This window comes from Phocoena phocoena, chromosome 4, assembly GCF_963924675.1.
Source record: "Phocoena phocoena chromosome 4, mPhoPho1.1, whole genome shotgun sequence".
Taxonomy (NCBI): Eukaryota; Metazoa; Chordata; class Mammalia; order Artiodactyla; family Phocoenidae; genus Phocoena; species Phocoena phocoena.
In genome coordinates, this window is record NC_089222.1 from 119,073,709 (window position 1) to 119,087,179 (window position 13,471).

Here is a 13,471-nt window from a genome sequence, read left to right on the forward strand (position 1 = left end):
TAGGCATAGGAATCATTATGCTTTAAATAGAGCAAAGGACTTTTCTTTAATTTTCCATCCTTACCAAATTCCCAAACTTTGTCAAAGGAAATACAGGGAAACTATCCTCATTACCATCACTACCACCATCACCACCACCACCACCGACGCACACGCATCCACGCACATGCGCCCGCATGCACAAAGGGAGAGAACACAGAAAGAAAATGAATAAATGACCGAGATCTTCATATAGGAAAGCAAAGGAGTTTGAATTGATAATGCTCATCATTCTGCTCTATCAGGTGTATGAAAAGGTTGGGCTTTGGGGTCAGGCACCATGGATGAATATCCCATCTCTACCTCTTACTTGCTATGTGATGTTTGACAAAGCATTTAACCACTACAGTCCTCACTTTTCACATCTTCTAAATATGGAGAAAATCATATAGCTCTCTAATGATCTGAGGCAAAGATCTTATCATGTCTTATTCTCTTTTCCTGGATGTAATTAATTTACCAAGCTCACAATATGCATGTGAGAAGCAACAGTTAAAAACTTAATTAAATATTGCGTCACACAACAACCATTCCCAGAATAACATAGGTGCTCAGTGTTAACTAGGATTATTTTGGTAATGATGATAATTGTTTCCACTTGCTAAATTATTCTTAGTAAGTTAGGCATAATTTATACTACCCTTTCTGTGAAATAAATGTATTCAATTTCTATAAATCATGCTTTTTCCCTCCCATAATCTAAAGATTTTGCCTTAAATTTGGCTACAGAAGTTCTTTCAGAATGCTCTATATTTAGAGTTTACTTTTGAACTGTAGTTATGAGAATTAAGTGTAGGAGATTATGTTTTGCCAAACATATAATCAAATATAGGCATAGCTCGTTTTATTGTGCTTTGTTTTATTGTGCTTCAAAGATATTTGTATTTTTTACAAATTGAAGATGTGTGGTAACCCTGTATGGAGTTAAGTCTACCAGCACCTTTTTTCCAACAGCATTTGCTTACTTCATGTCTCCATCTCACATTTTGGTAATTCTTGCATTATTTCAAACTTTTTATTATTTTTTTTTTTGGTATGGTGATCTGTGATCAGTGATTTTTAAAAATTATTTTATTTTATTTATTTATTTTTGGCTGTGTTGTGTCCTTCGTTGCTGCACACAGGCTGTTGTACACTTAATAGAACACAGTATAGTACAAATATAACTTTTATATGCACCAGGAAACCAAAAAAATTGTGACTGCCTTTATTGTAGTATTTGCTTTATTGTGGTGGTCTGAGCTGGCCACCACATATCTGGCATATCTCCAAGGTATGCCCGGGGAGCTGCCTGGACTCTGCATTTGAGCCTATTGTGACTTAATTCTCATTTATTTTTGACACAGCACACACGGTCCAAAGGCCTTGGGACTTTTGGGGAGCAAGCCTCTCCAGAGTTAAATTAAGCTGAATAAGCAACAAGAATAGAGGAGGAGCATCCTTGGCAAATATGTATTGGAAACGGCCGTATTCAAAATATTTCTAAAATAATTTGAGAGTTTTTTTCAAACCAAGAAAAATATTCTTGTGAAAAATTTGTTTTAAAGTTTTGGGGAAACCATTGTGTTTTAACTATTTCTTACCTGCTATTGGGTTTTAACCAGCATGTAATTTTTGATATGACATAAAGCTAAGCTAATACTTTGAATTTATTTGCAGATGCATTTATATCTGAAAAGTGATCGATTGTTGAGTATAATCAAATTAGCAGCATTAACGTTACAATTTAGAGACAATACTTTCTTATAGAACTATGGCAAGGATATATATTACATAATGTTCTACAATTTTGAAAATGTACTTATACTGAGTAGGCACAGTTTTAGTCATTTTGGTCCATTTTTAGCATCTGTATATTTCATTTATAAACCAATCATGTATTAATTTGTCAAAAGTCTTCCCTATTTTTCTTTAAGAAGTTCTTTAATAAGTGGATTTATTTCACCAATTACATTTTAATATATTTCAGGACAAACCTTATATTCTTGTATTTCATTATATCTATTATTATCAATCAAGATTTCTCTGTTTTGTTTGATTTGGCTTTTTTCATATGCACAGTACCTATACACAATATTTATAGCAACTAACAGGTATTGAATACCTAACATTTTTCAAGCACTCTTCTGGAAAATATGTGGTAAATTATTTAACTCTCACCCTACTCCTTTGAGATTACACCTATTTTACCGATGAAGAAACTAAGAAGAAGGTCTAACAACTTGCCCAAGATCACACAGCTAATAAGTGGCCATGCTTTCTGTGAATCCCACAATTTGATCCCAGAGTCCCATGATTTTAACTGCCTTTGACGTTCTAAATCCATTTTTCTAAATATGTGTGTATCAACCCAAATCTGAACCTTCCTGAGAAGGAAGTACAGAGAGAAATGAAAAAGGGAAAGACTGGGTAAAGGAAATAAAAGTAAGAGTGTGGCAGTTACAAAAGTTACAAAAGTCATTAAGTCATTTAGCTGCCTGAAGCCAGTGTGAAAACAAAGTGTGATAACACACAAACCTCTTGTGTTGTGAGTAGAGGACTCATGCCTGTCACTCTTAAAATATCATGTAACAGAGTCCTCAGAAACATCCTAGCATCAGGATGAGATACTGTCCTTTCTCATACTGAACTCTGAAGAAATTTTCAGAAGTTTGTTAAAAAATCATTTATGTGAAGGTGATTCTAAGAATTAGGATTATGTGAATACTAGGGAATGTAAATTGGTGGAACCACTATGGAACACAATATAAAGGTTACTCAAAAAATTAAAAATAGGACTACCATATGATCCAGCAATCCCAGTTCTGGGTATGTATCCAAAGAAAATGAACACAGGATATTGAAGAGATACCTGCTCTCCCATGTTCATTGCATCATTATTCACAATAGTCAACATAAAAAGTGGTTGCCACGGGCTGTGGGGTGGGGTAAATAAGAAGAGGTTGGCAAAAGGGTACAAACTTTTGTCTCTAAATGAAAGAGATCTGAGGATCTAATGTAAAACATGGTGATTTTAGATAACACTGTATTGTAGAATTGAAATTTGCAGAGAGAATAGAGTTTAAAAGTTCTCACAAAAGGAAGGAAGGAGGAATGAAGGAAAAAATCTAAATGTAGAATTCTGGTACCTTTATTGAACTGAAAAAAAATTTAGGGAGACTAGAAAAGTGTCATGATCGTGATGATGATCATAATCATGATGAAGATTTGTGTCACGTTACGGGCAGCAAATTCAGTTGACAACCTTTTGATGTCAACGATGTTACTCCTGTTTTGCAGCTCAGAAAACTGAGGCTTGGACAGGCCAAGTGACACATAAGGGCAAAGAACAAGTAGGTAGCTAAAGCTCATTTGTGTACCCAGACCTTTCTCTAAAATCCATGCTCATTACACTTTAGATTTTTTTTCTTTGTACTATAGACTTTTTTTTTTTAACTTGGAAGGAAAATGACTCTATGAGATATTAAACTTAATACTCTTTAGTTCAGGTATATAATCAATGATGTTGGTTAATGACAGATTTACAAGCTGTCCAGCAGATGGGTGGTAGGCTTAACACCTTATAATAGAAGCAGGGATTCAGACTGAGATTCTTGTCCACCTCATCTAGCTCTACAAGAAAGGAAGAGATACGGGTAAAACAGAGCTATCCTTAGAACGCAGTTCTGGATTTATTCCAGTTTGCTATTTTTGTTGTTGGATTTAATATGTATACTAATATGCCTGGGCTGCTATAACAGAATACCACAGACTGGGTGGCTTAAGTAACAAGACATTTATTTTTTCACAGTTCTGGAGGCTGGAAGTCCATGATCAAAGTGATGGTAAATTCGGTTTCTGGTGAGGACTCTTCCTGGCTTACAGACCTCTGCTTTCTTCTTATGTCCTTACTTGGCCTTTCTTCACTGTGTGTGTGTGTATAGGGATAGAGAGGGAGAGAGAGAGAGTGAGCACCCTCTCTGGTGTCTTTTCTTAAGAGAACACTAATCCTATGTCTGTGAGTCTATGGTTACCAAAGGCGAAAGGAGGGGGAGGGGTAAATTAGAATTAGCATATGCACACCACCATATATAAAATAGATAAACAACAAGGACCTACTATGTAGTACAGGGTACTATATTCAGTATCTTGTAGAGACCTATAATGAAAAGGAATCTGGAAAAGAGTATATCTATATATCTCTTTCTATATCTCTCTATATATCTATATCTATATATCTATATCTATATATATATATCTGAATCACTTTGCTGTACACCTGAAACTAGCACAACATTGTAAATCAACTACACTTCAACTGAAAAAAAAAAGGGCACTAATCCTAACAAATCATGGCCCTACCTTTGTGACCTCATTTAACCTTAATTACTTCCTTAGAGGCCCTGTCTCCTATTACAGCCACACTGGGGGTTAGGGCTTTAATGTGTGAATGTTGGAGGAGCACAAACATTCAGTCCATAACAATTGGGAAGCCTCAACGTGTCTCTGAATTTATCTGGAGACTGTCTAAAAGCCTTGTTAAACCTCATACCATGGAACCACATTGATATCTCTGTTCTGAATGTAAATACACATGTCCAGATTAGACTTCTCAATTTCTTCATCTCTTTATCACTTCCAGGCTGTTTCTCGGGAATGAGTCCTCTCTCTGTGGCTCATAGGGTTTCCAGGCAGTGATAAGGTGGATGGACATAGAATATGTCATGCAGAGTGAAGTAAGTCAGAAAGAGAAAAACAAATACTGTATGCTAACACACATATATGGAATAAAAAAAAAAAGTTCTGAAGAACCTAGGGGCAAGACGGGAATAAAGACGCAGACCTACTAGAGAATGGACTTGAGGACATGGGGAGGGGGAAGGGTAAGCTGTGACAAAGTGAGAGAGTGGCATGGACACATATACACTACCAAATGTAAAATAGATAGCTAGTGGGAAGCAGCCACATAGCACAGGGAAGATCAGCTCTGTGCTTTGTGACTACCTAGAGGGATGGGATAGGGAGGGTGGGAGGGAGGGAGATGCAAGAGGGAAGACATATGGGGACATATGTATATGTATAACTGATTCACTTTGTTATAAAGCAGAAACTAACACACCATTGTAAAGCAATTATACTCCAATAAAGACGTTAAAAAAAACAACAACAAAGTACTATTAGCTCTCACCTTCCAAGCCTCAGAGTAAAGCCTCAAGCATGTTCAATTTTGCCTCTTCCTTCACCATATTACAGAGTGCAGGACCCTAATTAATGGGACAAATACCTTAGAAAAAGAATGAGGTGCCCTACTCTAGAACTGCAGTAATATTTTGAAAACACATATTTTGAAAATCAAACTCTTAAAGGGAATTGACCAAACATTAATTCCTGCTTCTTGGAAAATACCCATCACAATAGAAATTGAGGTTTGGTAATTCAAATTCTGCACTAAAATATTACTATGCCTTTGGCAATTAATGGAAATAGATCAACACAATAAAGTTTTGAGATGATATAATTCAGTAACACACAGTCTTACAAATAAAACTTATTGAATTTCACAAAGTCCTGTTTAACTATTAAATTCATTGCTATAAAGTTAGCTAATAATTAATGAGCATAATTCTTCAGCATAATTATGCTGAAGAATAAAATTGAATTTTATTTTGTATTTGTAGTTTCATTGTGTCTTTAATGAATTTCTAAAGTCATAATATCTAAGTAGAATTCTGTGAGGCACTGGGATATTTAATATAAAACTAAATTTACTTTTGTTTTGAAATTTTATTAAACTTCTGTGTGACTTAAATTTTATGTAAGAGAATTCTTTGAGCTACTGATTTCTATGTTTCACATACTAAAGTGATACCTATGGATATTGAGTAAAGGAATGTGCTGTTTATGATAATAACTATGTTTCAGATAAATTGAGTGCGATAATACATTTCTATGACTTTATGATGTGAGTGGTTAAGGAGCGTCTTGTGTTCCTTTTACTTTGCTTGTTTTTAAGAAACTCTAAGTGGGAGGCGGGGTCTGGGTGTGTGTTCATGTAAATTTGTCTTAAGTATTACCTAATAGAATTTCTAGATATATGGTGATAAAATTTGCATATTTAGTCAAATTACATTTATTTATGTATAGTTTAGGAATATTTGTTTTTAAATGATATTCAACTTTTTTGACATATGCAGGTACGGGAAAGAAAAGTTTAATGAAAAGTATCTTGGTACAATTTATGTGCAAAGAGTTTAGAAGTTAATATTGCTTTACTGACCAAAATAAAATGAGGAAACAAAGACTTAAGAGGGTCAAGATGTTAATTAGAGTGGAAAATATAACTTTTTATTCTGAAATGGACCTGCGTATGTTATAGCAATTTGAAAATCTGAAGCACAAATTTGAACGAAATGTTAAACTTTTTTATTCCTTGTAAAATCATTGTCAAGTTGAAATGGAAATTAAGTGCATTAAAGACTTTTTGAGCAGAAAATAGTAGATGTACTTCAGGAGCTACTGGATAAATTTCTTTCAGTTTTTACAGGAAATACGTATTGTTTACTATTCCTGCTAAGGTTAAATAAAAATGAAGCACTCAGGTTTAAAAAAATAGACTGGAAAGAATGTAACACATTCACTCCTTAGGTTCTTAAGTCATTTTTTTTTTTTTTTTTGTTCTTTTGTTCTGTAATTGATTGCTAGCATCCCCTTTAACCCATCTTAAAGGGCAGGCAGGAAATTCATGTTTTCGTTCATCAGCCCATCCCTCTGAAAAGCGTTCGATATTAAAACAGTTTGCAAGGAGCAAAAGCAGAGGAAACAAGAGGCCCAGCTAGCCTGTAGAAAGGTTAGAAGATACACGCAAGATTGCCTGAAACATACATCGAGTCTTGTTCCTGTCCAGTATTTGCATGGAGCTATCAAGTTAATTAGGGTATGACTCTGTTCGCTTTCTATGTGACCTTTTCTTATATCTGTGGCTCTCTCGTTCATGTGGTGTCATAAAGCTATGGAAAAGTCTTTCTAGCTGTTTGACACAAACTAGAAAAAATTAAACATTGATATTTGCTTTTGCCTGAAGGTTTTACAGCAGCAAATTACTGCAGAGGCAAAGTTGATGTTGTGGTAGATTTGCTGTGGGTGTCAGAATGTTTCTTTTGTCTTTTAGTTCCCCGCCTTCCCCGATGATCAGGTGCGACCAAGAGAGTTGTGCAGAGAGGTGGCGGACTGGGGGTGGTTCAGGAAGAGGTTACATGGCAGAATTCCCACGAATGCTGGCGAAGGATGAAAAAGATAAAGAAATCTTGTTTTTCTGAACTAGAGGATTCTCTGCATGACTTCCCCACTGTTGGGGTGATGAGCTTTCAGGCTAAGATTTTATTAACAATTCATATGGAGATTGAGGGCAGTGGAGGAGCAGATTCTCACATAAACTTGATCTGTCCATGAATGCTGTTCTCTGTTTGCCCTGACCCTGCCTGGCTTAAGACACTGCCTGTGAGGCCAGTGTGCCAGACACAAAGAAAGAAATGAAAAGCAAGCACATTCCAGGAGTCTGCACAAAAGACCGAGCAGTTTCTAGTCATCTCCCCAGAGAGGATCTTATCTCTGCATGGCCAAAAAAGTCTAAAATGTTTTCATTTGTGTACCTAAAGTTTTAAAATCGATGTGGCTCTTTATTAGGCAATAGTCTATAGTGATGTTGTGTTAGGTTTTAAAGTTTTGTTTTCAGAACTTGTTGAAACTAGAAAAATATTTGCAAGGGTGCATTTTCTGAAGTTTAGCTTTAGAAGTCCCTGGCCTTGAATTGTTTTTACTTCGTTGATGGGTAGGTACATTGCAAAATGAATCCTTTCCAGCTTTAGAGAAGCCAGAACAACATTTTAAAGCTTGACTTGACTTCATGATGCCTTGTGACACTGCCACTCTGAAACTTGGGTCAGGGTTAACGCATGAGATGAAGTTGACATAGGGGCACAAGCACAGCCTTACCCCAAGCTCCTGAGCACAGACGGCAGAGCTACATTTGAAAAAGAAGCAAGTGGAGAGAAAAGTTTGAATGAGACAACGTGCAAGGGAGACTAGGGACTTTTAACATCCTGATATTTCTACAATTATTGGCAGTTCACTATATCTAGATGCATTACAACAGGATAATGACAAGCTATAGCAAGATGTTTCTCTATAATTTAATATACTAGGTTTTATTGTTTAACAAATGCACATTCTGGAAGTATAATATATTAAGGTTTAGGGGTTAAAAATTTGACAACCATAATTAATTCTGTTGCTAAATTACATTTCCACAGATGCTTAAAAATCCGGACTTACAGGCTCTTGAATTTTGTTTACGTGTTTAACCGTTCAAGTTGTTTCAAACTTTTATGGTTCCTGAATTAAATAACCAGTAGAGGAATGTAGGCAAATGCTATTAATTATGATAGGTTTTGTTCCTCTCATTTTATAGTGGTTTTATTTCCATGAAATTAACTGTTGTGCTTAGGCTAATTGTCAGTAATTGGTGACAAAATCACTTCATTGTTTTTCTATAGCGTGGTACTAATTAGGATCTTTGCAATATTGGCTCAGCCATGTTCTATATTTTACCTTCTATATTGAATCATTGGTAGATAATATCAAGTGCAACTTACAAAAATCTATGAGATAAAATGTTTCTATTAATAATTAAACAAGTCTTTTAAACAGCTTGTAAATTAATTTTAAAATATTGAAATTGAAGGAAGTTTTATTATAGGTTTAGTCAGTTTCATGAAACATCAATTGATTTTTCTGATTTGGAATCAGAATCCTCTTGGAATCATCCTTAAAATATCACAGTTACAACTTCAACTGCTTAGCCACATGCATTTTTATTATTCTATTTGTGTCTGCAACATTGAAATTAGCATTGCTAAAAGTGTTTTGGTAAGGTTTCACAGGGCTGGACCCATTGTCTTTCTTTTGATGCCTGTTAGCTATATAGTAAAATATAGCATATTGTTTATTCTTGTTTTCTAACAAACTTTTTCTGTTTTTTGCCACACAAGAATGTTTTTTGAAGCAGTTATATTCACATGAAAAAATATTTGAATAGTTGAGATTCTAAGAGCTTAGTTTTATGTTTTTCTCTTAAATATAGAAAAGTATGTTCCATGTAGGTGACAGGTTATAAAGAAAGAAAATGGGAGAATATTCTATTTTGTGAAGTGAGGTTTAATGCCGATGGCAGAAAATAGTACAACACTGTATATCCCATTAAAACAATCACAGTCAATACTACTTCGCTCATTTTTTTCCTTAAAAGAATTCTTCTCAGCCAATTCCCCTGTGATTTTTATAAATTTGTAAGTTACAGAAGTTTTCTAATACTTTGAGGTATAGCCTCCTTGCTTCTTTTCCTTATTCTAAGATACATTTACCAACTGAGTGCATTTTGCAGTTTACAATGCACTCAGTTTGTTTTAAATGCCACAGTAATGTATAACTTAGAGCTTAGTGTCTCACAGTCTTGAAAAAAGTTTTAAGAAGCGATTAGAAAAATAATTACCTATTAAAAGGTGAAGATTGGTTTAAGCAGGGAGAGAAGAAACTGAACTTTGAAATTGAAAGCATTCATTGTTAGCCCGACACATATGCACCAAATCTGAAATTAGAGAAAACTCATGAAATACGTATCTTGGCAAGGGGAATTGTTTAAATTTTCTAAAGCTGTCAGCCCTTTTTTTTTTTTTTTCTGTTAAAGAACAACTTCAAATGGAAAACTTCACCTTTTGTACAAAGTTGAAATGTTTTATTTTTGCAGGATTGTACAAAACCAGAACAACAGCTCAGGGGGAGGGGGAGTGCACAAATGAAAATCTTTCTATCATGTTAGAATGTTCATAGCAAAGCTCAAAAACTATAAAAATCTATGGTTGTTTCCTTGAAAAAAAATCTTTTGATTTACAGCAGTTATTTGAATAACCATTCAGTTTCTTTGGTAATGTGTTGTAATAAATGCACATCTCCTAAATGAAGAACACTCATGAGGACACAAAACTCAAACATAAACTATGTTTAGATGCTGCATTTCAGTTGGTTACCCCATAGGATTAAACAAAGTTCTTTTTCTCTTCCCTTCTCTTTTTTTTTTCCTGTAGAAAATAAATTCCCCAAAGTAAAATGCAGTTTGTTCCTTTTTCACCTTATTGGTGGATATCCAATATATTCTCTTGTTATCAGTTTTAAATATATAGAATGTGAAATATTAATAAGTTTGAGACTGACTTCTAGGTTTAAAAATGAGAAAGTATTATAAAAGTTACTTTGGGAAGATAACTTTTCTTTTTGATTCATCCTGCCTTATTATAGACTCTGGAGAGTCCAATAGGATGGGGTTTTCTTTCTTGAGTATTCTAAGTGTACACAGAAAACACAAGAGAGGAACTAGAACTCTGGTAATACTGTGAGCCACATCCATGGGCATTTGAATCCTATAGTAAAAAAAACAAAAAAGAAACAAACAGAAAAAACTAATAAATCCAGTCTGCTTCTCACATAATCATACTTGACAACCATAGAGACACTGCTGGGGCTAGCACGGGTATCAGTCAGCATCCTTGACTGCTCTGGCTCAAGAAGTCTTTTATAACTGTAATCGGTTTCTTCATCACTCCAAGCTGTGCCAACACCCCTAATTAGCCATAGTCTCATTTTAAAAATTAAAAACAACCCACATGCAATAACATCAACAACAAGAAGTACCCACAGCCATATAACTACGTTCTTTGTGTGAACTCACACTACGTACAAGTTGCATTCAGTTCCTAGCCTCTGAACTATAAGGGCCATACATGGGGTTAATCAACTGCCCCAATGGGAGGTGCACACACAGTTAGGATGACCAGATCCCACGCTGGTGCTACCAGGCTTTGGTAGTGTTTGTTATATTTTACTGTGTTTTTTTTCAGTGATGTGCTTGTTCCTATCAGCCTCACTGTCTTACTGCTAATTGTACAACCCACTAACTAAGGCAAGCAGCAATAAATGGAATTTAAAAATGATTAGCTTGGTGCTCTGTGGCGACCTAGATGGGTGGGATGGGGGACAGGGGAGGGAGGTCCAAGAGGAAGGGGATATAGGTATACATGCAGCTGATTCACTTCATTGTACAGCAGAAACTAACACAACATTGTCAAGCAATTTTACTCCAATAAAAAAAAAAAAAGATCAGAGGTAGAACATATTTACTCCAAGTTAGTTTTAGTTTATGTTGCTCAAATAAGTTTCACATTCCATGAAAATTGTCCTTTTCCAGGGGTTACCCTCCTGAAGCCCTTCGGAAAGTGGGCAATGACTACATTAAAAAACATAACCCATGATAAAACAACGTGATAATGTGCTTGAGGTGCTTTAAATTTTACTTACTTTAGAATGTAGAGAGTAACAATTTCCTGTCTTGTAATATATGCATACATGTCTAAAGACATATACTAGCCTTCCTATAATATTCACTTTTCCTGGGGCATTATTCTGTGTTGAGCCATATGAATGGCTGTGTTGAGCCATACCACAATCTGTAACTTTGAGAAATTTTTCATAATATCAAATACAGGCCTCAACAAGTAAAATGTGCATAAAACAGGTTCATGAATGCATGCCCTGTGTCTTACCTGGGGGCAGGCAGCCATCACTTCCTGCTCCAGGTGCTTAATGTTTGCAGGTGAAATGAAACTGTGTATGTTTTGCCCTTTGTTCCATTTGGCCTGTTGTTTTTATTTGCAAATATGATTGAATTGAAAACTCATTTGCTCTGGAATCCAGGAGTAATCTCCAACTAATGATTATTTTGCAAATTACCTATCCATCTATTAGCTAAGAAAATAACTTTTCTTTTTAACAGCAAAGTCTGCCTACTTAAGATTTTATCTCCAAGGATGAACATAGAAAAAGATCAAGCTCTAAATCACTCTTTGGGTGTATCTTCTAATTCTCTCTTTAAATTACTTAGGATAAGATGTGACATTATTCAATGTCTCATTTTAAAAAAATAATTTTAAATAAAATAAAAAATCATAAAGATATTAGGCACTAAAATGTGCTATAATCTTGCATTATTGAAATACAAAAGAGTAAAATTATGTAGAGTATCTCTGGAGGTACATATCTTTCATAAGCTGTCACGTGGCCATGGAAGGAAGCTGTGTGAAGACAGAGCAGTCACCTATATCTAATTAAGTTGCAAAATGATACAGAGAAAATTTACTAGAATGAAGAAAAAAGTCTGCCTTTTTGGAAACTGCATTAAAAACTTAATTTTCTTTTCAAATACAGACTTTTGTTCTGGGGATAACTTCTAACAAGCTCAAGATGTGGACTATTCAATGAATTATTACAACATATAACCTAGAGTATGGCCACATTGTAAACTGTCAAAGGTACAGAAACAGCCGAGCAGGCCATGTGATTTTAGTTAACACACTCAGAGTGAAGTGAATGTAGGCAATTCTTAACCTTGATTTTTACATGTGCAGTTTTGTTCTTTGGTTTCTTTCTTCCTTTCTCAGATCGATTCCCAGGCAAAGCCAGACTTCTTCAGGAGAAGGCTGAGATTATAACAATGTCAGCCTTTGCTTTTAGCAGAGTGATGAGGTTATCAATAATGCATTGGAGATCTCAGGAACCCTGTACATACGGACATCACAGCTGACCAGCATTTATTGTAGGACTTGCAGATTTGAGCTGAGATGTCACCACATCTGCTTTTGAGCCAGCCATCGATGCATTCTCAAGAAATCTTGGGGGCGTAGGGAGAGCTGTAGAGATTATGTAACTGAAACACTGCATTTGAGGAGGTGATTCAGGGGTGAGAATACATCTATGAAATTGCTTTTTTAAAGAAGCCTATTCAATACTCCTCTAATAACCTTCTGCCTCCCCAGTTCCCTTCTAACGTTTATAAGTTTTGTTGTTTCTCTGACAAGTTTATTCATATCCTAACAGCTTGCCTGGCAGCAGGGTTCATGTTCTGTACTTGGGCTTTCTGGTCACGGTGGTGACTGAGAGTAATAGAGAGGAGGAATAAGAGAGTGTGGAAATGCAAAGCTGTCTCTTGTTACATTTTATCGATCTCATTCTGGTGTCATTCAATTAAGACAGAAATGTGATGGATAGTCTCTGCACAGATTCCTGGGTTGCTCTCCATCCTTTGCAGATAAAGCTTTTGTGTTTTATTTTTGAGTGGGGGAGGGGTGAGGAAAGGGCATGGGCAAATGGGAGAAATCAAAGATGCTATGTGATCTGAATTACAAATCAATGTCTCTCCAAGGGTGCTCCAAAATGTCAAACATACTATGTTTATATTTTCACTTATTTTCTCATACACAGAATACTTCTCTTGATGTATTGGATAGGTTACTAGAATTTAAGGTAGGGATAATTCTTGCTTATTATTTTCAAAGACTGAGGAGCTATC